The sequence below is a fragment of the Stegodyphus dumicola genome, chromosome 6 (genome assembly GCF_044657685.1).
Source record: "Stegodyphus dumicola isolate Sdum_Otavi_A_Nest chromosome 6, ASM4465768v1".
Taxonomy (NCBI): Eukaryota; Metazoa; Arthropoda; class Arachnida; order Araneae; family Eresidae; genus Stegodyphus; species Stegodyphus dumicola.
In genome coordinates, this window is record NC_140773.1 from 38,758,808 (window position 1) to 38,784,477 (window position 25,670).

Sequence of the window (25,670 nt, forward strand, 5' to 3'; positions counted from 1 at the left end):
ACCACATAAAAGATTAATCATTATTATAATTAAAAGATTTACTTCAAAAGATATTTTACAAATAGATATTTTAGATAGGAGAAAAACATATTTATTATATATGCCTTGTACAATGACTAGAACTTTAAGCACTTAAGTGTAACTAAGCAGATGGAACAAATAAATATAATACTGGTTTTTGAGTAAATGGAATCTAATTTCAAATTTTTAAACAAACTAAGGGGGGTATCAAAGTATCAATATACGACAATTCCAATAATGAGTATAAGGATGGTACCTTACTCTAGATATAATATTACATGAATAATTAATTTTTATTAATCATGTATAAATATTCCTTTCTTTAGTTTTGTTAGTCAAAACATACTTTTATTTTTAATTATTAACTGTACAATGTTTGTCATTTCACAGCAAAATGCATTGTGAAGGAAATACATAAAGTCCATGCGGTGACCAGACAAAAGGACGAAAGTGCACACGACAAAAGCCCACAAAAATGACCCCACTGGGATACTTGCCCACGCGACTAATACCAACACCGATGAAAGCGCACATTGATGAAAGCCCACACAGATAAAAGCCCACATAGATAGAAGGGCACGCTGATAAAAGTCCACACTAACAAAAACCCACACCGATATATACGTCATGAATAGAGATAAAATAAAAAATAAATGAATAAGAAATAATTGAACAATAAATTTAAGTAGCGGAACACATTTCATTTTCGTCTCCGGCTGAATTAAATTCGTATATATATATATATAGTACAGAGAGTCAATCAAAATAATATAATTAAAAACATATACATGTATGTATCTTTGTTTTTATATTTACGCAAGAAATGGAAGTGCCTTTGTATAAGTGTGACAAAGGGAGGTGAAAGGGAATACTGGCCACACAGCTTATTTTAATTCTACAAAATTATAAGGAGTATAATATGTATGTAAATTTTCATCATATACAGAGAATAATTTATGAATAATTTAACACTACAGAAAATTTTGCATTATATGAATTTAATATGGAGAATTAAAGCCGAACTTTCATTTTAACGAAAAAAAAATAAAAGTACAGTATTCTATTATGATTAAGCGCAAACACCTTTTTAATGGTGAATAAAAAGCATGGTTTCAAATAATCCAGTTAAATTTTGACAACTTGGATTTTACATAAATTAATTTCATTCCCACTTGAAATTTAATTTTTTTAATCATAATAATTACTCGTAAAATTTTTCAGGAAGTCATAGTTATTTTGGATTTCCTGAAAATGTGTGCTGGTTTTAAGTGGGCATTCGTCTTGTGGGCTTTTGTCATGTAGTTTTCTAACTGGCCGCTGGCTATTCAGGCAGGAAACCATTGCCTTCCTTTTCTTTTGCCCCCAGCTGTGTGAAAAAGCAGTTAAAGAGAGGAGAGCCTTGCTTAATTGCTTTATTCCCTATGGAACCTGGGGCGCCAAAGAAGGCCTCAGAAGGGAGGGTGTGGCAGGAGAACAATTAAAGAGGATTTTAAATGTTTTTTGTTAGTTACCTACTAGAAAATAACATTATCTGAAATTCCGCTTGTAACTGAAGTTAACCCCTTTCTTACATTTCTTTAGTATAGTTCTTGAATAACCTTTTGTCTAAGGATTTAGTTAGAATTTCAATTATTTTAAAAATTTCAATAATTGGAAAATGAAAGGAATTAAATATTTTTTAACCATTTTTAAAGGGATAATTCACTGTTTTTGCAGTAAAACTGCAGAGTGGAAAAATATGCTAGTTCCTGATTTGATAGTGTCTCTAACAACTTTTTGATGAACTAATTAAACATGCTTGTTATATCAAAGCCATTGTTTAAAAGTAAAACTACTGAACTATTTCTAAAAACATTAAATTATTACATATATTAAAATTTACGTACAAGTAATATTTTTCATTTTAACTTTCATATGGTTGAAAACGCAACCATGTGAAAGTTAAAATGAAAAATATGAAACCGTAATAAAAGTTAAACTATTCGAATAATTTTAATAACACAGGTTTCTGAACTTAGCAACAAGAGGATTTAAGAACCATGAGCCCAGCGTTGTAAGAAAAGTAATCTTGCACATTAAAAATAATTTTTATTTCAATAAAAATATTATATTACTCGATTAACTGTAAACGCTTAAAAAACAGTTCATTTCAATTTACCGTAATTATTTATATACAAAAACTTTGATTGAAGCAAATTTAAACAGCATTTAGAAACTGAAAATTCACTGGAACACTTCTTTTGTGGGTTTTATGCTGTTATTATGTGTTGAATATTATTTCGCCTAGATTAAGAAAAAGAAACTCATAACATGTAAAAATTTATTAGGTAGAAAAACTATCAAATTAAGGTCATTTTCTTCTCCTCGAAGTGCATTGATTTCCTTATACGAATTTCATATTCTGACAGCACAGAAATAGTGGCCACATATCTTGTAGGAGGTATTTCTTAAAAGCCTCATGTGTTGACGATCAAGTAGAAAAAAAATGTTTTGTTATGGAGTTACGTTTTGAATAACTTTTTTCTTCTATTGAATGAGTTCAAAGTTTCTAATATCTTGTTTTCTAGCATGAAATGTTTCACCAGTTTTTAAGGTTCTTTTCTAAGAATAATTCTAATTCATTAAGCAGAAGTTAGTAAGAACAAGTAAGGTGTACTTCAAATTTGATCTCTTAGGTTTATTAGGTCTGGCTACCAAATAACTGTTTTTGAATTCAACATCAAATTTTAAACATATATTTTTTTTTTAAATTTGTGTCTTTTATTTTCAAAAAACATGCACGTAATCCGAAGTTTCTGTGACAAAAGTTAGTATAAGAAAAGTGGGACAAATTAAATTATCTGTATATTTAGTCACTATTAAAAACGAATTCTGGCTAGACTATGGGTCCTCAATCAGGAGGAATAGCCCTAAGGGGAATTTCAAAGTTTCAGAGAGTAATTTAGTCCACCTTTTCTTTACGTATTAAGTATTTAGATTTAGTTTATGAATACAAAAAAGAACATTTATTCAAATTTTGGTATTTACCAACATGTTTGATACTTGTTTAATTTACTTAAAAAATAATCCGTATTTAAACAAACACATATCTACTTTTCAAGTTTTGGGAAGGAGAGGTTGAATGATCATTTAGCAATGGTGGAAAGGGTATATGGGGAAAAAGCTGGTGAGAATCACTGGTCTAGACTGAGCCAACTTGATTTAAATTTAGAATTTTATACTCTATATAGAATTTTATACGAATCTTTAGTTCTTACTGTAGAGTCATTAGGTTTTATATATATATATATATATAATGTTGTATGATCTTAAATCCATTTAGTGCGAATACAAGTTATTATTACTTGCGCAATTGCTGCAAAGTTAGTTAATAATAATTTATTTCCTAAACAGTATTGATTAATTGATTATATTATCTCCCGAGTTTAATTAAAGTAGAATTATTTTAAAAGTGTGAATCTATACTGTATATAGGTATACAAAGATACACATACATATACATGTATGTGCATCTTTGTTTTTATATTTACGCAAGAAATGGAAGTGCCTTTGTATCAGTGTGACAAAGGGAGGTGAAAGGGAATACTGGCCACACTGCTTATTTTAATTCTAAAAACTGGTAAGTTATAACTGGTAAGTTACTGGTTAATACTGGTAAGTTATATTTTGAAAGATGTTTTGAAGTAATTTGAAAGCAAAATGTTAATAATGTTTTAACGGGGACTGGAGTTAAATCATCACGAAGAATAAAATTTCAATTGTAAAAGGAAAATTAAAACATGTAATCATTGTCATTGATCGAAAATTAGTTGACTTTTCAAGGGAATCAAACCAACTCCCGTTCAATGAACAATAATTGATAAAAATACGTAAATACGAAAGTGTTTCGTCTGGTGTCCGCCGACAACATCGCGGCAAAAACATCGCGGAGGAAAACGTCGCGGAGAAAACAACGCAAGGCGAAAACGTCGTGCTACAAAACATCGTGGGAGAACACATCGCAAAGAGAAAAACATCGCAGTTCTAAAACATCGTGGTGCAAAATATCGTCGTCGAAAATAAAGCGGTTCAAAAACTTCGCAATTTAAAAGCATAGTCGTCGAAAATATCGTGATAAAAAATAAAGTATCTACAAATCATCGCATGACGATAACATCGCAGACATGCTTTTTTCAGACATGCTTTAATAACTGTAAATGGATATTCCCATAATGATTCGTGAGCGCAAGAGGGTAAGAAGGATAATTTTTACTTTCATATTTTTTATTAATACATTTTTGCTGAGAAAATAAAAAGGAAACTTAAGTGTAGAAAATTAATGCAACTTATAGCACTTAATAGAATTTTAAATCGACATAGTTAACTAACAAAGACCATAATAAATTATTTTTAATAAAGATTTTACAGGTAATTTTTCATAAAAAGTATAATCTATTAAGTTGCATTTAATTTTCTATGCTTAAGTTTCCTTCTTATTTTTTCAGCAAAAATTTATTAGTTAATAAAAAAATGTGAAAGTAAAAATTATCCTTCCTTACATCACTTGCGCTCACAAATCATTATGGGAATATCCATTTACAGTTATTAAAGCCTGAAAAAAGCATGTCTGCGATGTTATCGTCATGCGATGATTAATAGATACTTTATTTCTTACCACGATATTTTCGACGGCGATATTTTTAAACTGCGAAGTTTTTGAACCGCTTTATTTTCGACGACGATGTTTTGTACCACGATGTTTTAGAACTGCGATGTTTTCTCCCACGATGTTTTCGCCTTGCGTTGTTTTCTCCGCGATGTTTTTGTCCGCGATGTTTTCGGCTGTAACCGTTTCGTCTTTACTCGAGTTATAAGTTAAAGCCAAACCGGCAATTCTAGTCAGGCCAAATATTTCCGCGAATAGAAGGAATTATGAACCAATGCTGATATTGAAAGAACTTATTCTTATGAAGCATTTTAGTCAATTCAATTTGGAGTAAAAATCAATTACTGTAGAGAAATCCTATTTAACTCGAGTAATCGTCCCCGACACTTTGATGTTTATGCATTTGAGTACTATATTATTTGTAGAAATTAAATATTGGAAATTGTCATTATGAAATCGAATTCAAAGTAAAGTTGAAATAAACATAGAAGATTATAAAAAAAGATAAATAATGCAAAATTTATAAAAACAAATCAAAGACAATATAAAAATAATATAAAAAATAATATAGAAAATAATATAAATAAGATCAGTGAATGTACATGAAGATATAAAGGCCAGAAAAGGTATTAAGTAACTGTCTATTAGCTCTTGGACAGTGAAAATGCTTTTTTCCTTTCTTAAATTCTTAATCATTGCGACACGACAATTAGCCAGAAATTAATTAATTTCCATTCACTAGTATTTTCAAAAAAATCTTAACAGATGGTGTCTCTCAGATAAGAACTCCACAAAACACATCCCTCAAGAATTCCAAGTCCCACCCACTACCATAAATTGCTTCAAGTTTTACCGACTGATATTATTCAAAGCCCCTACTGCCGTTAAGAATTTTCGGACACCCTACACTTCTGAGTCAGACACGAAGAGAACACTTTGCCAACTCCCCCACTAGAAAGAATGTAAGTTACTTAATACCTTTTCTGGCCTTTATATCTTCCTGTACATTCACTGTTCTTATTATATATTATTTTCTATATTATTTTTTATATTATTTTTATATTGTCTTTGATTTGTTTTTACAAATTTTGCATTATTTATCTTTTTTTATAATCTTCTATGTTTATTTCAACTTTACTTTGAATTCGATTTCATAATGACAATTTCCAATGTTTAATTTCTACAAATAATATGGTACTCAAATGCATAAACATGAAAGTGTCGGGGCCGATTACTCGAGTTAAATAGGATTTCTCTACAGTAATTGATTTTTACTCCAAATTGAATTGACTAAAATGCTTCATAAGAATAAGTTCTTTGAATATCAGCATTGGTTCATAATTCCTTCTATTCGCGGAAATATTTGGCCTGACTAGAATTGCCGGTTTGCCTTTAACTTATAACTCGAGTAAAGACGAAACACTTTCGTATTTACGTATTTTTATCAATTATTGTTCATTGAACGGGAGTTGGTTTGTTCCCCTTGAAAAGTCAACTAATTTCCGATCAATGACAATGATTACATGTTTTAATTTTTCCTTTTACAATTGAAATTTTATTCTTCATGATGATTTAACTCCAGTCCCCGTTAAAACATTATTAACATTTTGCTTTCAAATTACTTCAAAACATCTTTCAAAATATAACTTACCAGTATGGATGCACGCTTTTAAAATAATTCTACTTTAATTAAACTTAGGAGATAATATAATCAATTAATCAATACTGTTTAGGAAATAAATTATTATATATATATATATATATATATATATATGCGGGAGAAAGGAAAAATAAGCAATGCCCTCTTCGAGACTCGAGCCTGGATCTTTCGAATACGAGCCAATTGTACTAACCGTTACACCATGAAGGCATTCTAGAAGGAGGGAGAAAATACCTTATATTAATATCAAGTGTCATACATTACAAGTTTAAAAAATTGTATTTGAACTCGAGTGGATAAACTTGAGTATTTTATGAACGATTGGAAATTCGAACAAGATATAGGCAGAGTGTGAGCTAATAGTAGAATTTTAATAAAGGGAATTTTACAGGAAATTAAAGTATTTCAAAATATTTAACCTCATTTTACACTTTTAAAATATATTAAAAGTATTTTAATTGAAATTAATATATTTATATTCAAAATTCTTGGAAAGAAGATTTGGCTTGTCATCCCAATCGTTTTTCTATTTATTATTCTTAATATTATTACGTTAAAAGCCTTTTTGAAAACAGTGATTTTTTAATATGATAGCTTTATAATTCGTGATGACGAAATTTCTTAAAAGGAATTAAAACAAAATGTTGAATTATACTCCATCCGTCCCAAATTAGTTGTTACGTTTAGGTCGAAAATTTTGTCCCAAATTAGTTGCTACATTTCAAGTCGGTGGAGTTATAAGTAACTTTCTAAGCAGTTTAGTAAATTGACATCCGTAAAATTATATTAACAGTTACAGCAGTTTAAAATCAGATACATCCCATCTACATTAAACATCTAAAAGTTGTTATAAACATAAAAAGCATTTATTATTGGAAACTTTAAATCATATGTTTCAAGTAAACCTTCAGCAAGGGAAAATCTTCAGCAGAGGGAAAAGAAAAAAACACAAGTAGTGTCTTTGTGTGTATGTATGTTTTACGAAAACGAGTACAAACGTTTTCGCTGGGTAAACATTGTTTGGTTCTTTCCACAAACAATCCGATACGGGCTAGTGTATCCGATTGTTTCGACAAGAGCTGTTGAGTTGGCCCTGAAAAGGCAAAGACGTCTGTGTATATTCTTCGGAAAATTGTCGTAGCATTGAAAATTTTTTAAACGTTAGCGATGGAAAAATAGACGGGAAAATCGCATGTGCAAGAATTCTAGCTTCCCTCTTGGATGAAAGTTATAGAACCGCCTCACATACATACTGACGTTTCGAGATGTAGACAGGAGTGCTGCAATGCCACACTTTATATAAACACCGCTTCGCCTCAAGAGACAACGCAATTTGATTAAAAAAAGAGAAGATACGGCCACGTAATATTAAAATCGTAACACTAGCTGAATTGTTCTAACGTAAAAGTGTACGAGAAATCTGGTGAGTAATAAACAAGTAGTAATGTTTTGTAGAGACTACTAGTTTCGTTAACATAATAATAAATCTAGGATGCCTGTTATGAATCGATCACCCTCTCAAGCGCATCCCTGGTTGGCATTGTGCCAAAACACATAGACTCGTCCAAAAGGGGTGGTATTACTTGCTGCGACGTGAAAGGTCTTCTCATCTCCGGAAAAGCTATGCTGGAGGGAAAGAAAGTCCCCATCCTTTCACCCTATTTTGAGAATAATTCGGTCCGAAATGCGCATGCGTGTTTGCGATCATGGTCGCGGATGAGTCGGTCATGCTATATCACAGTTCTTTGTGTTGCCCTCTGCAGCTTAAGCGATGGTGTAAAATTGAAATTACAAACGATAACCGCTTCGCCGACACAGCGTAATGCAAAGTTATGTTCGGGCTGGTAACCCAACATAGCGGAGAGGCGTGGCTTATAGGATGATTATGCTTGGTGGAAGTAAACACAGGAATTTAATTGTAGTTTAAATAACAAGCTTGAAAGATGGTACGAGACAACTGACGAATGTTCGAATTCCGATAATGAAAGTAAACATGCTTTAATTCCGAGTTTTATAAGTAGTGCGAAAAATTGAGAACTAAATGCGAGATAAATGTGATAGATGAAAACTACCAGTTTAAAAGGCAGGTGGTTGATATTTGGAAACCCGTCAGGATACATAATCTAGAGTAGACACTCCCATATGATAGTCAAACATTAAGGCATTAAGCTATACATTGAGGCAAAATTTTAATTATTAATTACAAGTGAAAATTAAGTATTTGTAATAAAATATCAAACGAGAGCATGTTAATGTAAATCCGGGCATAGAATCATAGGTTTAATAATTGAGAATTTCTTTTAAAGGAATGCCATTGATGTAGAGTTGGCTTCGATCGCATCGATTCGATTTATTGCATCATCACGTAGTTTTGATAAACGTTAAGTTGGAGTAGAAGAATTAAACCACCGTGAAATTAAAAAGAACAGTAACTGATTTTCTGTTTGTGAAATCCGATAGGAAAGAATGCAAATAAATGTTAATCTTCAGTGAAGTGTAGGCGTCAGACAAGTGTTTTAGCCTTTTACATAATAAAAACGTTCCAATAAAACCGTTGAAAAAAAGAATGCAGAAAATTAAAAACTTGCATTGTCGACTGGTAAATAAAGTTATTCATTCATGATACTGCTTAATATGAGAAATGAACACAAGTTTAAACTGACATGCAAACATTTTAACAATATCTGCTTCACAGCCTAAGCGATAAAATGAATTTAATAACTATTAATCACCCCCTGTGACAGCATATAATTGAAAAATCTCCTCTCTCCACAAACACTTTCATGCGTATGAGTTTTCCTATATTTTAGAAATTAATTTTATCAGATTAGTGGGAAAAGGTTTATTAGTGGTTTGTGACTCAGGACAGTTTAAAGGATTACTTGTATTCTTACACTGTTTAAAACATTCTGCTTTGTACATAGTCCTACACTTTACAAATTCTACTCTGTACAAATTGGATATATTACACACAATATTTGCCTTTGTTAATAAAATAATTTTATCTTTTCAAATATGTAGTAGTGCACAATATGGGACATCAAACTGAACTCTGACCATCATTAGTGCACACCTGCTTCCTGTTCAAAGTATATGAAATGCAGATATGAAATGTTCTCAGTGATAAATAAACTCACAATTAGGGTTAATTCCCTAGAGAACTCGAGCTTAAATAAGCCTGAAAATTAACCCTCGGGCCGACGCTATCGAACACTTTAGCCACGTTTATCATGACTAAGACAACACATTGTTTATTATTAAAGGCACCTCTAATAAATTCTGTCAGACGCACCAACTGCTTCGTCACAGAGATTTTTTCTAAAGCCAAATTGCTGTGCGGGAAATCTGTCAAAAAAGGATGTATTCTGGCATGGATAACCTTTTCAAAATTTTGCTCGCATCGAAAAGAGGGCTGATAGTACTCAGTTTTTGTGAGGTCTTTGTGAGTGTTAGGCATCTTTTAACAGATTACGCAACGAGTGATGGTGTAGCACCGGGGTGCCTGGGTCTTAGACCCTATCCACAAATGAAAATATGCCACTTCGGGTACAATACAAAGTTACAACTTATAGTATTATATAAATATGCCCAGGATATCTTAAGGGTTTTTTTTCAAATAATTATTTATAATGGCCTTAATAAATGACTTGATGAATATTTGTAAGATGAATATTTGTAACACGCATACATGATTCGGTGATGAAAATGCTGTCCAGAAAAGCTGCAAACTCCGTCGAGCCATTGGGAACAATAATAAATGAACACATGAAAATTGTCAAGCAAACATTTGGTAAATACAAGACCCAGTCAGCATTATTAAAAATGTGATCATAATCATAGAATAAATTAAGTAAGGAGCTCAAGTTAAAAGAAAACTGTTACATACAATACAAAATCATACTATATATAAGGTAGCCATGGTGCAGTTAAGCTTAATCAAGAGTGTAAGAACGGCCATAGGACTTTTGATATTACATTGATCATTTGCGTCGTAATCATAAATTTTAATTGCAGTGTTGTTAATAAACTCTATGTCTTTATAGAATTTCTTAGCAAGGCGATAGTAAAAGGTTAAAATGTGGTCAATTTTCAGTTCAGCATGCAAATCTGTAAATCCGAAGCTACCATAAAACATTACTAATTTGTCTCAAAACCCCGTTATGTGCAGTTTTCAATTTCTTCCTTAAGGATCAACTAGAATAAGCCCAAACAGAGCAAGCATAAGGCAATATTGGACGTAGAAGGGACTTGTTAAATGAGTAACTTGTTGTCTATAGAAAGAATGCTATTTCACGCTGTTAACCCGCGAAGACGCGCGCTGCTTTTAGCTACGCGAGGACGCGCGTCGGGCTCCGTAGGTCCGAAACGTTATTTCTTAACGAAATAAAAATAAAATTGTTTGTGTAATCGAAGAAAAAAATTAAATAATAAAAAGTATATAAAATATAAAAATATACTTTGAATTTAATAATTCTAAAAAAATTGTATTTTAATACACTTTTAAGATTGAAATTATTTATCATTAACAGAAAAAATCAGACTGATTTCTTTTTGTGAGCAAACGAAATTTAATACTAATTTATGTAATATTAAATTTTTACAGAAATATTTTCAAAAAAAAACTTACATTTCACATTTTTTTTGCAAAAAATCGCGCTGTGTTTACCGCAAACATTTTTCTCTCACTTAGCGCAGCAAATTTGTGGTTTTCGGTCCTTTACGCTATTACATATATGGCATCTTTCCCTAGAACACTCCTGTTTTTTTGGCGAGTGTCCTTCCCAATTTTCCCTATATCTGCAATTTCATTTTTCACTCAATTCGCGTGGAAATTTTGCTGCGAGCTTCTTTCTTGAATGTGATCCTTGAAAAGTTCTAATGCAAATTCTTTGATAAATAAACTTCGTTTTCTATATTGCACTACTGGCGTCCTCGAAGATAACAATAATATTCTAGTATTCATAGCTGCAATGTTGAACATACTAAAGAATACTGCCATTGGTCATCTGTTGCTAATTCTAGCAGTACTATAAATGGTTACTACATCTATAGCACCCTTTGTTAAATCATTAAAAGTCATAATTTCTGTTTTTTTTATTTGCTTCTCCAGTCGAAACATCGATGGCTCTGTCATTATGCATGGTGGACAATAGAACAACGCATTTATTTTTGTTTGGTGTGTAGGAAACTAATGTCATATTTCTTTGAAATCCAAATAATGATGATCAAACTTCTCTTTTTCTGCCACAAGTAAAATATATTGGCAGTTCTTTTTTATTTTTTCTGATAGTTCCCACGAGCGTAATTTTCTTTTCAAGGTGATTCTTTACCAAGGTATAACTGGTAAACCAGTTGTACACGGTAAGGTTGCGCCCTGGATTCAAAATAGGCTCTCTAAACCTCTTGACTACTTTATCAAGACCATTTTCTGAGCTGCACGACCGTTTTGGTTGTGTTCCTGCATGAATTTCAAGATTTGAAGTACAAAATGTCCTTGCATCAAAAACAGCAAAAACTTTAATTCCATATTTTGCAGGTTTACTTGGAATGTATTGAAGAAAGGAGCATCTTCTTATAAAAGGTTCTAATTTTTCGTCAGTTGTGATGTATTCGCCAGCATTTTTAACCAACTTTTCAAAATCATTTCTTACCGGAGCCAGTTTATCCATTTCTCTTCTAGAAGGACGATCTCTTAGGTCATCAAATCCCAAACATCTCATTAGGATTAAAAAACGTTTATGAGACACTGTTCGATGAAAAATGTCAAGCCCTGTCCCGTCAGTCGCCCAAACTTCGCAACATTTACGTGAGAAGCCTTCTATTTTAAAACAAAATTCTCCAAAACAAAGAAGACAGATAAATGATCTGATTTCTGTAATATTCTTGTGTCGAGCAGCTCTCTACCTTTCAAATTTGATGGCTATCTTTGACAAGATATCAATTCACGGAAACAGAAATGCTGAATTCATTACTAGATTCATCGCTTGAATCTAATGTCTCTTCAGAATTCGATTGGTGATCACTAAACTGTTCTTCATCAATTATTTCTTCGTCTTCTTCATTAACTGAATCTTCATCAGTCAACATTTCGGCTAATAGTTTCTGTAATCTTTTCATTTCATCGTCATAAATCAAATAGCGTGACATTTTTGCAACTGCCTGACATCTTTCACATTTTTAAATGACAATGCTAGCGAGGGTCTCGGGCCTGGGAAGCCCGGCTACTCAGTTTCTGAGAAAAGATGGAGGGATAAATTCCGGAAATGATTGTGAATGACATGTACCTGACCTTAAACTCAGCTACTAAGAAGTTCGATAAATTTCACCAAAGGGTGAAATTTTTGTATTATGTTTTTGTAACGACCGGGCCTGGTCGGACTTGCCTGTACCAGGGAATTGACACTCCGTAGAAATGTAGGTTTTTATTGAACTTCTCCTTTTTTGTTAACAGGATTGCCTGAGTCTTTTCCACATTAACCTTAATTTTCCATCTGATGAGTCAAGTCTCTAATGCATGTATGTGGTTTTGTAGCTGTTGTATAGCCGGCCTTGTGTAAGGATCACAGTGTCATCAGCATACATTGCGAGTTTTGTGTTGTTCAGAGTGGGTATGTCATTCACGTATATATTAAAAAGTATAGGTCCGCGAAGACTTCCCTGGGGGACGCCTGCAAGGAAAAGTTTAGGTGTAGAGAGAATTCCTGTGACACGAAAGACAAAGTGTCTACCTGTCATGCAGGATTTAATTATGTGTTTAATGTACTCTTGGAGCCCCGAAATGTGTAAATTGTAAATAAGAGCACCCAGCCAAACACGATCGAAAGTCTTAGCTTTGTCGAGAAAAAAGCCTCTTGTGACGTTATTACGTTGCAAGCCTTTACTGATTAATTCTAAATCTCTATACAGCTCTACACAGTAAAAGAGTCACAGAAAAACGGCTCAGAGTAAGTTTGTAATCACGTAAGTCAGGCACAGTCTTCTCATTTTCACTTCGATTAAGGATTCTGTACATACTAGCATAAGAAATATATTAGTTCATGCAGTTTTATACGTCGATATTTATAGATAATTGTTTTGGCTATGTTTATTATAATCTTGTTCACCGTAACGGCTGGAGTGCCTAAACCATCATGCTGTGTAAACAAAACTGAAATCTTCATCTCTGAATACTGTTCCACTAGTGTTTAAACCACTGAAATGGTGATTATGGTAGAACATCTTTGGTAAAAATTTACTCTACGGTAACCCTTGGCAAATCGTTTCTTATTTTATATCAAGATCGTCACCTGGAAGAATCGGCACAAATTTCAAGATTGCCGTTACACAAAACCAAAATAAGAAGTCAAAGACATACACAAACTTGGTGTCCATGTACACATCGACCTATTTTAACTTAAAAAAAAAAAACAGAAAACTGCACAAACTAGGTATTGTGCACTGCCTTAACTTTGCACATGTACACATTGATCTATTTTCACTTTAAGAAAACCAGAAAGTTAAAAATATCATGTTTACAAGAAAATATTCGCCACTGTCTTAACACACAGAGACAACCAAAAATACAAAAACAGAGAGGAATAAGTTACCAAAAATACATATTTTCTAACATAAAAATATTAAACAACAAAAAGAAAAATTAACACACAGAGACGAATAAATAAATGAAGCGTCATTTTTTTAACATACCTTTTTTTTCACATGCATATGTTTAGGCTTTCCACCACCATTTCCTCCATCCTCCAGATAAGCAATTCAATTAAATTCATCGTCTGTTATTCACCTCAGACATACTCAAACGATGGTACCCACACCAAAATAATAGCAAGTTCAAAATACACAAGACCATACCACTTACGTGCAACCAAACATAGCAATTAAAAAGAATGGTAAGAACCAAAAACACGGGTCCGTACAAAAGGGTTACTATTACAAAATGTAGCCCAAAACTAAATTTATCACAACACGTTGGCAATATTTCCAGAAATAACCCCTTTATATTGACAAAAACTTATTTTTTTCAAAGGCTATTTTCGCCAACATTATCAACATTACAATAACGGAAAAACTTATTTGTCGCAATGGGCTTCCAGATTTCACGAACAACCAATACCACTTGGCGATTTTTTCAGACAAAAAACAAGGTGTACCATACAGTAAAGATTAGCCGCATCTTGATTTACTACTGCTACAACATAAAATATACGTCTTTCGTAGATTTCTGCAGTTAAACTCAAAAGTTTAAAATTGCATTTTGCTTATCATGACCAGATTTTATTTTCTGCACGTAGTTAACAATTACTTATGTGTTGTCAGATAAATGTTACCAGATACAGTTAATTATTTTTTACTATCTCATGAGACAAGTTTTTTTGCTCCTGCAAGACAGCTTTACTTTGTGTTGCAAAATAAATTCCTTCTCACTCTTTTTAGACTTGCCTACACATTAAATTTTATGATTAGGTAAGATGTGATTATCATAATTTTGTTTCTCTCCTTATTTTGGCAACTTTATATGTTGATTCGTTATTTAGGTTACCTACCAGTGGCTGACTGATACAACTGCTCATATGGTTCAGCTGGTAGGTTGAGTTTAATTTCTGACATAAAAAATTTAAAAGGCATACCCCATGTTTATTTTACTATAATCGAATAGTCAAATTGAAGAAATAAATGAGCCTAAATAGATTGTAATATCAATGAACATTTTTAATGACAGAGATTAACTTAAACATAGTTGCATACAGCAGAGAAAAAAGGGCGAAGAAGTAAGAATGGTATACATATACATACATACGTAATAAACAGTTACGTCATCATACACCGCGCGGATAAACGCGAACGGCGCATGCGTCAGGAGAAGCTCTCTTAAGCTAAACGTCGTATTATAATTTATGATACAACACAAATAATGGCTACTCTGTTTATAGGTACTATATGTTAAAATATTTTAAAAGCTTCCTTTAATTTGCATTCTAATAGTGATTTGTTTAAATTTAATTATGAATTATATTCACATGTAGTAATTGCATTTTATTTATTTTTGGCAATGGCTAAGCTCCAGTTTAACTCCAGTATTTAGAGTTTTTATATACAGATGAATACATATTCCTCTTTTACATGGATATAAGATTATTTTTCAGGAATTTAAGGAAAATGTGATAAATTGGATTTATAAAAACTATTTTGAATTTTGAAAAGTGTTTTTCCTCTGTTAACCATAATATAGTGCCATAAATTTCTGAATGTGTTTAGTTTTCATCCAAATAAATAGGTTTACAAAAATTTGTCATATTAATAGTTATTGCAGGATTTAGCATTATTATAAATATTTATTATAACAGATTTAGCTGAACTACATGTTTAGTCTCTCTGCAGATGAAGTCAAAAGTAAGTGGTTAGATATTTTTCTGTATTCCCCATTACGTAATTTTATCTGGTAAATTACCATTACTTATATACTAAAGGTGAAAGAATAAGCTTTCCTTGAAAATACAAAAATTTTTAGACATTTAAAAAAATTGGTATACTTAAAAAAAATCTCAAGCTGCCACATATGCGAAACTGAAAATGTTATATATAAAATATTTCAGAAATATAAATATTTTCACTGTTTGTTAACTATAATTCACTGAATTTGTTATATATAATCACAGATTAAGGTAGCAGTGCTTTTTCTCACTGCGATTTCTCATGTATTTTGATTCATAAATACATAAATATGTTGTATAAATATTTTCAACATTTCTGATTTTTCGATAGTAACCATAGGAGAAGGATTTGAGACTATCTGTGTAAAGTAATTAGGTTTTAGATCATCACTACACCTTCATATACTTTCACTGGAAGTTTTCTCTGTATATATACCGGGATGTGACACTAAGCAGTTGACAGTATGTATTTAAGAGGTCAAAGGTATATTGTAATTAGTATTTAAAATCCTGATAACATCCCATACACTGTCGGTGGAACCTAGATAGGATGTCCAAAGGATATACTGGGATGTGACATTAAGCACTCGGGAAGATGAGTTTAGGAGGAAATTGGGATATTGTGGGATGTCCTGAGGATGTAGTAAGTAGGACTTTAAATCCTACCAACATCCCATACGCTGTTGATGGGACATAGATAGGATGATTTTTGGATAAAATGGGTTGTGTTTAGGAGGTGAGTGGGATGTCCTGAGGATGTAATAAGTAAGAGTTCATATCCTAATAACATGCCGTACGCTGTCGATGGGACTTAGTTAGGATGTCCTGAGGATATACTGGGATGTGACACTAAGAACTCTGGAGGAGGTGTTTAGGAGGTTCGAGAGATATTCCGCGATGTCCTGAGGATGTGCGCATACCCCGCGAGCAACATCTTCGGGATATCCCAGGCATGTTTTTGTGCTATGTGGGTTATTTGTTTTTTCATCAAACTTGTTTTCTGATTCCAGTTACATAGCTTTTAAGGCCAGAAATTCGTCAACAAGTTAAAGTAAATTTGAATGATAGACGTTAGATGCAGTTTTCACAAATAGTTTAGCTTTCTAACAAGGTTTACTCATCTCAAGCGAACATAGTTTGCAGATTAGGTTACCGTGCTGTTTGAGCTGTGACAGATTAACAAATAGAATATGGTCTTTGTGCTGAAAATACAGCAAAGTCTAATAGATCGATACCATGAACTATTAGACCAAAACTCTGTTAAAAATTAATGTTTCATTCTGCTCAAAAACACTAATCTTAAAAGCTATTGGTCTGAACCTAGAGGCCATCCAAGTAATCTTAGAGAGCCAGCAAATGCATTTTTCTTCAGTTATTTAGCATTATTATGATACTATTTATCATGTCAAGGATTTGTAAGAACAAAATCGTGAAAATCCTGAGGATTTTCATGATTTTGAATTCAAATTTATATTATTTCGATTCTCACCAAAACCGGAACTGAAAATTGTGATATTAAACAAATTCAGAAATTTGAAGTTATTCATTTGATTATTTATGACTTGGCATTAAAATCGTTATAGACTATTTGGTTTTCATAATTATTTTTTACTTTCACTGCTGCTTGTATACTCATGTTTAAAGAATCAGGGAACTTCCCGAATTAATACAATATACACATTGACTACAGACACCTTGATATATAAAAAACTAAATTTAAGGAAAAAATATCTAGTAACAAAGTGCAGATCAGTGTTTTCACACACGCGTTTTGATACCCAATTGAGACACTTAAACTATACCTGGCTAGTAGAGAAAAATAATATAAAACTGTTAAAATTAAGACTTGGATGTTGAATAAATCTCACAAATACTTCGTTTCTGTTTTTGAACAAATGCATGGTATTCTCGTTCATTACTGTCGAGGAATATTATCATTTGTCTCCGACAGCTCTTAAAAAAATCTGTCATAACACTTTACTAAAACAAATGCATGCAACTTATACGGATTCGAGTATTAAATATTTAGGAAAATTAGTTCTTCAAATTTCACATTTCTTTATGCAATACATGTGACATGGAAACAGGTTTCGATACGATATTGCTATGGATTTTTAAAAGTTTATTTCAAATTTGAAATTATTATGAGAAAAGTTATTACCAATTTCTTACTCAGTGGTTTTTTCGTACATTCTTGAGGTACATACATTATTAAAATTGCGAACTACAACACAATATTTAAGAAGAACTAACACGGCATTTTATGACGCCGCTAAGGAGTGCCAACATATGGACATTTTCAACCTATTTCACTATGAAATTTTACACGAGGACAGGCACCTCCGTCCATATGCCGCTTTTCTACTCAGTGGAAACCAGGATTTTCCAACATAATTTGTGTTTTTAAGTATGTAGTACTCTGAAAAACTTATTTGACTTGTAAATAATGATGTTTAGAAATCTTAGCCGGATGATCATGTGACACACACAGCCATGCCCACAAGATATTACTTATATTTTTCCTGTATATACTATTTTACTTTTTGGAATCGTATTTTATTTTCTGCATTTATGACTGCAACACACACCTTTTATGAACTGATTTAGTACTATTTTATGTATAACTATTGTAAAACTTCAGATTTACAGCGCTACGATGCCTGGATACCTCATCGCCAACCAGATGTCTTATCGCTCATCACGTGACATTGGTCTCACCCCCTGCATCTGCTATCCTGTCTCCACGAGAACTACGTTCGGCATTTCCTTACCTGCAGCGCTCCTAGAAGCACCAAAGTTCGATAGCCGGAACACAACCTGCGATTTCGCAGGTTAATCGCGGCAAATAAGCGAGTTGGAGTTGGAGACTGCAACACATAACAATAAATAAACATTTTGTTTTAAATGAAACTGCTTTGTCTTTTTAAGGCAGAGCGGTGGCTTATGAATAAATTCTATTTTTGTATTAATTTGTATGCTAGGTTCTGTCCCTAAATTATTTCTACAGTTTTATGCCCATCACAAAAGATAATAAAAATGTAAAGCTTATGTTTGATTTGCAGCGTGTTGAAGATTTTAATATTTTTTGATTAAAAATTGATTTATGCCTTCAAAAGCTGAATTATGTTTAGTTGAGGACCGCTTTTTATGTAGCCCTTTAAGACGGTCAGAGCATACGCTTGGTTTCAAGATTTCTTTCACGTGCGCGTTCGAAGTTTCATGCCGCATTTCGCTATATAGCTCCCCACCGTTCCCTGGGTATTTATGCCTGTTGCGATCCTTGCTGTTTTGTATTTTTTGAGTGATCGTTTTGCTGTGTTTAATTGCTGCGATATTTTTGGATTACTATGAATATTATTTCGGCCATAGATATTGAATTTTCCCGCTGGGACATTCTTCGAATTTTACGAGCTAAAATGGCACCAGACCTAGTTCGTAAGCCGATACCTCGTGCTCTTCGTATAAAGATACTATGTCCCTGGATGTGTAATCTTCTACTAATTTTTTTCGTGTGACACTTCAGACATTTTGGCTATTTCCGAATAATAAGATGTTCGACCGTAATTATTTGGATAAATTATTATCTCTGGATGTTTCAAAATGTGATACTTCGCGCTGTGCACGTGTTGACTTGCTCATCGAAAATTTGAAACGTATCGGTATTGAAGCATACGCTTTCGCTCTTAAGGATAATATCGGTTCTCTGTTGCATTACTATAATTTACCTCAATCCAATGACCTTCAGGCGTGTGAGCAACAATTTCGTTGTGATAATTTCAAGAAAATTAACAAATGTGAAGACTGTTCTACTTCGATAATGGGTAAATTCGATTTCTTTTGCCAAGCAGAGAACGCGTATCATCAACGGGCAGTATCAAAGGAGTTCCTTGCAGTATGACCCTCGACATAACAGCCAATTTCACCATCACAGGGAAAAATTTAACTCAAAAATTTAGAGATAACCTCATTTAGACGCCATCCTGTGTTACACTTCAGATTCTGTATGGTGACAAAATATCATCTCTGAAAGATGCTAACTTTTTGCAAGGCTCCTCCCTAACTGCGCAGTGACATATTTATTCGCGATTACCAAACCAATTTTAGTTCGAATATCAGATATACAATTTACGAAATACTCGAATATAACTGACAAATGCCCTTCAGAATCACTTTCATTCAAAAATGTTTTCTTATATTACCGAAATTAATTTTATACTTAGCTTTATGAGAAAACATTTACTATTTGTTTGAAACAATTGACACTTTAAATGATTAATCGTATTCTTGCAATGTTTACAAATCCTGTTTTTACATACTGGATATGTAACATACAATAATTTATTTTTGTTAACCCATTAACCGCTGGTGTTGCGTTCACGCAACGGTCAAAATAAATGCGTATATAAATATAACTACCTAAAATATTTTATACCAGCAGATGATTTTGTGTAGGGAATATTATGAAGATTATATCTGTAAAAAATATTTGCCTTCAACAATTCATTTTGTTTATAATAATTAATCTCATACTTTAAGCAAAATTATCGACCGTGTATTTTTGCTGAAAATATTTAAAGAAAGAATCGCCGTCTTTATGAGTGATCTATTTTTAGTCAAGGTCACCGTTTATCAGAACATTACATCACTCAGATGTTTAAATTTGATTTGGAAAGGAAAGGAAAATAAGTGTTGCGCTGACGTCAGCAGGAAAAGGGTAGTCGATCTTCTTTTTCACTCATTCCTTTCGATGTTCTGGTTCATGTTCTGGTTGTTTAAAAATGCCTAGAACGAGGTATCTTACATTAGAAGAAGCCCTACCCTTCAAAGATTTTTTGATGAAGAAATAGATGATGATAATGTTAATAATGACCAGAATGAAACTGATATTGTTGTTGTTCCCCCAGAAATTGCAGAATCTGGTGGCGAACAAGAAAGGAATGGCAAGACCTAGTATATTCAGCATTCAAAAACCATTGTATGGAGATGGTAGACATTTTATCGTAAAGTCCGTTGATAACAAAAGACTTTGTTGTAAAGAGTACCATAGCCAGACTATTTATAGATGCGAAGTATGTAATGTAGCTTTACATCATGATTGTAATCAAGCTTGTCATGCTTGAATCTTTCCATTGAAATAATCTGTATTTGTAAAAGAAATACAATGTATATTTTAATATTAAATTAATTAAAAGTAAAGTGATTTGGTAGATTTATAAAACGTTATACATCAAAAATGTAATCCTGCGCTCCACTCAAAAGAAACATCACACGAGTACAATCCTACTCACTAAACATCCGTAGTCTTATTCCGCTGACGTTGCGCGAACGCAACACTCGCGTTTTCCACAGGTGAGAGCATTTTTTTTTTTTTTTTTTCCAATGTAAATTTATATTATAAATGCTTAATTTGATATTTGTTATTATTTTCATGAGAAAAGAAACATTCCTTGTAGTTTTGGCGATTAATGGGTTAATAAAGGTATTTTACCGTTTTAAATATGAAAGTCTTAAGATTCTCCTCCCCCGACCATAGCCTACTCACTTCCTCTGAGATTACACTTATTTTAGTATCATCTTTTCCTCTTTTTATCATTTTACGTCTCTATAATAGTTTTTATTTTTTAGTATTCCTTTCGCATTTGGTTATTAATGAGCAGAAACGGACGTTTGTCCCTGATGGGACATTAGACTCGAAACAGCATTTTTGTCGAAGCACTTATATCCGTTGTATTACTTTTCATGTTGATCACACACGATATTATCGCGCTGTACTATATTTAAAGAAATTATATGAAACATCCCTGGGTTAGGTGCTCATTTTCAGCCCGTTAGATCCTCGTGAATGGAAAAAATAAAAACTGGAGCTATATTCCAGGAAAACACTTTTCACAATAAAATGTTCAAATTGCTAACTTTTGCCTCTTAGTTCTTTTATTTAAAGAAACAAGTCTGGATTGCCATACTGCTGTGAAAATTATTACTATAAAATAATTTTGAAATTTTCCTATATATTCGCACACTATACATTAAATGCAGCATTGTTGGCACTGAAGTTTCCAATCTACGTTCGGAATTACGTTGCTGCAACGCATAGAAGTAATAAACATGCAGAAAAATTTTCCAGCTGTGACAGAAAACATTAGAAAACCACCGCTTCATCTCTAAGAGACAATGCAGTTCCATTCCAAAAATGAGAAATAGAACGTTTCTTGATGCGAAATCAAGGAGAGTATATAAAGTTTTATACCGTATAAAAAATACTCGAAAACTGATATGCAAAAAACGAGCAATATTTTTTAATTGAAAGTACAGGATTCGTTTTGTTAATATTAAAATACAACCATTGCCATAAAAATTTGTGTAAAGAGAGAGTTGTCAGAATTAAACGAAATTTTACATATATAATTATTACTTTGATATAAGTAAGTGATTAGAAAATCAAAGAAAAGAGGATAATTTATTGCAGAAAAAAGTACACATGAACGGAAGTTTTAGTACTCTGTTAAACCACCTGTAGCGCGAATGCACGATGCAATACGAGCGAGCATTGTGGCATACAAGTTCCGTACGGTGTCCTGAGACATATCGTTACACAGTTGCTGTAAATGCGCCTCTGCTTCGGCTAATCTCGTCGGCTGTCCAACTCGCCATCCCAAATGATCCCAGATGGACCCGCTTGGTGACGAATCTGGGGATCGAGCAGGCCAGATAAGGATGGTAATGTGCCGAAGGCAGTCTTGTGAGATCCGTGCTGTGTGTGGCCGAGCATTGTCTTGTTGAAAACAGGCTTTTGGGTGCCCTGCCATGAGTGGCAACACATGTGGCTGAAGGATGTCATGGACGTACCGCTGGCCTGCCATTGTGCCATGGATCAATATTAGGCGTGACCGTGTATCGTAAGCAATGGCACCCCTTACCGTCACACCAACTGTGGGAACGGTCTGTCGCTGTAAAGCGGATCCAGGATTGAGGCGTTCACCACGAGTGCTCCACACACGAAAGGGATTGTCATCACTGGTCAAATTGAATCTAGATTCGTCGCTGAAGGTGACCTGGTTCCATTCCGTTAAAGTACAATCTTGTTGTGCGCGAAATCACTCGAAACGGAGGCGTCGTCGGGTGGGTGTAGTTGGCAGCACACGTAATGGGTGCTACTATACTGGATGTCCCTCAAACCAGGCGCTTTGCGATGGTTCGGGAAGACACAGGATTCCGTATTGAAGCAGCTGCCTGTGTCCGGATAGCGGCCAATGAGGCAGTTGGCTCTACGCGTGCATGTTGTATGATGTGACGGTCGTCTCGACGACTGGTCTGACCAGGTCGTCGCCCTGTAAATGACGTCACGCAGGCCCACAATAAAAATTAATGGAGAGCGGATTAAGATAGTGTCGAAACTCAGATACCTTGGCGTCATTTTTGACGAAAAAATGAATTGGATCCCCCACGTGCAAAGCCTTAAACTAAGGACAACTGCAATAGCTCGACAAATGAAGATGTTCTATGGATATAAATGGGGACTGAACGCCCACATACAAAAGGTGCTGTATTCCACAGTGGTAGAAAGAATAGTCACGTATGCTGCGGCAGTATGGGCCTATCCAATGCAAGGGAGAAAGGTTAAACACACCTTAATGCCATTCAACGACCCTTTGCATTGGGTATTACCCGGGCCTATCGCACCACTTCAAGCGAAGAAATTAATGTGCTGGCAGGCTTACTGCCCCTGCACATCCGTGCTGAGGAGGAGGCGGCACGACAGCAAGTCTTACAACTAAAAAAATGGTCACATTTGATGAAGAAATTTACTCCCCTGAGGAGTATGAGGAAAGCTGCAACCCGTTGGATGTACACCCAGCGGCTAAAGGAAGAGGGGTATACGTCTCGGTGAAGCCTAAGGATAATAACCAGCCACTTGGCCTGACAGCTTACACGGACGGGTCAAAGTTGGACTAGAAAGTGGGCTGTGCCTACGCCGCCATGAGGCAGGGTTCATCATAGAAAAATGGAAGGGCCGGCTCAGACAAAACAACAGCGTTTTCCAAAGTGAAGCCTTGGCCATATTGCAAGCAATCCACTATGTACATTCCATAAGATGCAGGCAGGCCACAATAAAAACTGACAGCTTGTCAACATTACATGCGATATGGAACCCCGACCATCCCTCTGAAATTATTCAAGAGATACAGAAGGCCCTTAGAAATAATCCAAATTTTAAGATCACATTAGAATGGATAAAAGCACACGAGGGCCATGAAGGGAATGAAATGGCAGATCAGCTTGCAAAGGAGGCCACCACAGAAACAGCAATAGCAGAGACAGTTATACCATGGCCGCGTTCTTACTTTAAGCGTACGCTGAGATTGAAAGCCATGGGGAAGTGGCAATGTGAATGGGACGAGAGCAACACAGAGAGGAGGACCCATTACTTCTGTGGTTATGTGGACACAGACAGAAATATAGCAAACACGCAGCTCGCAAGGTTTATCTCAGGGCATGGTCCCTTTCCTGACATTTTCTACAAATGTGGTTTCTGCAATACAAGTCAGTGCGCATGTGGAGAACCGGGCTCGCCAGAGCATTACTTGGAGACATGCCCGCTGACTGAGGGTCTCCACATTAGACTACCAGATAATAACAGACAACCGTTCTGTAAATATCTGATTAAGCAACGGCACCTAATTAAAAAGATTGTGCAGCTAATGGACAAATTAGCGGAACTTAATCTGGATTTGTGCCAAATTGAGCTCCGTCACATAAACCGTATGTTATCCTCAAAATAAAATACCCTATGCAACTATAAGATTTAATTTCAGCAGTAAAAATTATAGACCCAGAATCAATGAGAGTATTAAGAATGTAAATATGTAAATAAATATAATAAGCTCGCGAGTAATACTATATAAATTTGCATGAGTCATACCTTCAACAAGCAATACAAACAGAAATGTAGAGTGGTGCAAGCAAGCAATGTACAGTGCATCCCCCTCAAAGTACAACGTAAATATGCTCAGTGCAAATGTGTTTATTAAGCAAGCGTGTTAATCAAGTGTGTTTTCAAGTGTACTCCAATTTACTGGCACACAGCATTATCACATATGTACCCGAAAATGTGCACTGTATACTCGAAAATGTGCATATAGGCCATCCTTAATATAAGAAATCTTATGCAATCATAAGGCCCAATGGTATCAGTAAAGATTATACATCTAGTATTTAAGAGAATACTCAAGAATGTAACTATGTAAATAGATTTCATAAGCATCGCTTGTAATATGTAATATGCTCCGCGTAAGTAAATATGTAAATATGATTGATGCAAAAGTATTAATCGAGTGCGTCGCAAATTGATTTCAGCATAAATAGTGCAAATATGTAATTAAGCCTCCTCAGTCTAGCAAGCAACATTACAAGTGTTGCCTCAATGTGGAAAGAGAGTTATGTAATGGTGTAAATATGTAAATAAGTTTCTATTGATAGCAAGCACTATTACAGGTGCAAAAACAAACGTTCACAACAGGATATGAATATAAAACTGCAGCAAATAAGGGATGTGAATATAAACTGCAGCGAATAAGTTTAGCAGGAACCCGAGGATGGACGACACTATGAATGTCTCAAAGCTTATAACACATGAACTACTACCAATGAACCGAACTAATAAACAGAAATCCAATGACTGTACTATATGTATCAGTAATTACAGACAATCATATGTAATAATCGAATAACAATGTAACAAACAGAATTATAATGTACTAGAAAGCAATATAATGTGCCAGAAAGAAAAATCTGTATGTAAAACCAGAAAATGCATGTAATCATATGAGTAGCCATTGTAATGCCATCTGTATATTATTTCTATGATTAAATAAATAATGTGCCCGGGCGGTAGGATGGAGTGAGCTCCCGGGGGCAG

The 25,670-nt window shown here is 33.9% G+C and overlaps 1 long non-coding RNA gene across 3 annotated transcripts in view; it reads left to right on the forward strand.

The window, feature by feature from the left end:
- The window catches only part of LOC146996697 (uncharacterized), a 273,301-nt gene that overhangs the window by 104,203 nt on the left and 143,428 nt on the right, over positions 1-25,670 (forward strand). The window contains exons 4-5 of one of the 3 annotated variants that reach the window (XR_015041612.1): positions 14,858-14,905; positions 18,396-18,533. The exons of 1 other annotated variant lie outside the window; for it this stretch is intronic. This is a non-coding gene — a long non-coding RNA (uncharacterized LOC146996697). Of the gene's footprint in view, positions 1-14,857; positions 14,906-18,395; positions 18,810-25,670 lie in introns of those variants that run through there. One more of the 3 variants, XR_015041608.1, reaches the window with a different exon arrangement.